This window comes from Triticum dicoccoides, chromosome 3B (assembly GCF_002162155.2).
Source record: "Triticum dicoccoides isolate Atlit2015 ecotype Zavitan chromosome 3B, WEW_v2.0, whole genome shotgun sequence".
Lineage (NCBI taxonomy): Eukaryota > Viridiplantae > Streptophyta > Magnoliopsida > Poales > Poaceae > Triticum > Triticum dicoccoides.
The window spans coordinates 108,584,716-108,586,910 of NC_041385.1; positions in this window are offsets into that span (position 1 = coordinate 108,584,716).

The following is a 2,195-nucleotide window of genomic DNA, read 5'->3' on the forward strand; positions in this document are numbered from 1 at the left end:
AAGAAGGCTTCGGCTGATACCACGACGTCGAGTGCCCATAACTGTTCCCACGTAGTTGGTTAGTGCGTATAGGCCAGTAGCCAGACTCAGATCAAATACCAAGATCTCGCTAAGCGTGTTAAGTATCCGCGTACGCCGAACAGGGCCAGGCCCACCTGTCTCCTAGGTGGTCTCAACCTGCCCTGTCGCTCCGCCACAAAGTAACAGTCGGGGGCCATCGGGAACCCAGGCCCACCTCTACCGGGATGGAGCCACCTGTCCTTTCAGCCCCCTCATCAGAATCACTTGCGGGTACTCATCGAGCTAACCCGACTTTAGTCACCATCTGTATAGTATGTATGTATGTATAGTATATACCCGTGATCACCTCCCGAGTGATCACGTCTCAATAGTATAGCAAGGCAGACTGACAAGAATGTAGGGCCAATGATGATAAACTAGCATCCTATACTAAGTATTTAGGATTGCAGGTAAGGTATCAACAGATGTAGCAACAATGTCAGGCTATGCATCAGAATAGGATTAACGGAAAGCAGTAACATGCTACACTACTCTAATGCAAGCAGTATAGAGGAGAATAGGCAATATCTGGTGATCAAGGAGGGGGCTTGCCTGGTTGCTCAGACAAGGAGGGGTCGTCGGTGACGTAGTCGACCACAGGGGCATCAGCATCGTCACAGGGTCTACCGGAGAGAAGAGGGGGAAGAAACAGTAAATACATAGCAAGCAAGTGCATAACAGGACAACAAGCAGAGCTAGACGTGTTCTAACGCGGTATGAGGTGATACCGGTGAGGGGGGGGGACATCCAGGAAAGTATCCCCGGTGTCCCGTGTTTTCGGACAGATCAACCGGAGGGGGAAAGTTGCAGGTTCACTATGCTAGGGACGCGTGGCGGACGAACGGGCTGCGTATCTGGATTCGTCTCGTCGTTCTGAGCAACTTTCGTGTACAAAGTATTTTCATCTGAGCTACGGTTTATTTTATATCAATTCTAAAAGATATAATTCATTTTTAGGATTTATTTAATTATTTAATTTCAACATTATCCAGAACAGTGCACAACGACAACATCATGACGCCAGCATGACGTCACAGTCAACAGGGCGTTGACTGGGTCAAACTGACGTGTGGGTCCCGTCTGTCATTGACACAGTTAACTAAACAGGATTAGTCAACTTAATCAAAGTGATTAGGTTAATTAATTAGGCTTAATTGGATTAACTAACATGATTAATTAAGTTAAATAATTATCTTAATTAATTAATTATATTATTTTAATTAATTCCTTTTTTTTATAAAACGTTCTGGGGCTGGTGGGACCCGTTTGTCGTAGGCCCTAGGGGGCTTAGCGGGTGCCGGGTTCGCGAACGGGCGCGGGCGCTAATGGTATCGGGCGCGGGGGCGCCCGACCGGGGCCAACCCGGGCGCTGCCTCGGGCGAGACCAGCGGCGCGGCGAGGGCCAGTCCGTCCACTGGCGGCGAAGCAGCAGCAACGCCGGCGAGGCGGGGCAGCGCCCGCGGGGCGTATGCGGGGAAGGGGAGGCGCAAGCGCGCACAGGGGACGCGCGTGGCGTGGAGCGGTCGGGAGCTGATGAGGCTCGGGACGCTGCCTACGCGAGCGGTGAGGCGGAGCGAAGCGGGGAAGCAGGGGTGGACGCCTGCGGCTCAGGGGAGCAGGCGGCAAGGACGAGCGGGGTTCAGGGGCACGGTTGCGGGTGCGCGCGACGGCACGCCGGGCGAGGCGAGGCCGCGGTGAGCACGGACGGGCGCGGTGGCTGCGCACGGTGGGTACGGGGTGGCCGCGGCAGAGGCAGGGAAGGAGGAGGAGAGGGAGCATGGGGAGGCGCAGGTGCGGGACGGCGAGGTCCGGCTGTCGAGCAGGGCAGCGGGCGCGGGGTCGTGCACGCGCGAGCAGTGATCGGCGTCGGTGACACAGATCGAGGGGGAGAGGCCGATGGCCTCACCAGCGTTGAAGAGAAGCGGGGCGGCGAGGCTCGGGGGCGACCCGTGGGGAGGAGATGAGGAGGCCACGGCGAGGTCGATCCGGCGCAGGGCGGCGGCGGTGGGGCAACGCCACCGAGGCGACGCCTAGCACGGGCGATGACGACGGTGTCGGGGGCGACGCGTCCAGGTCGGGGACGAGGAAGCAGGCCGGTGAGGAGGAGGCGCCGGCGAGGTTGTGCTCCGGGTGGC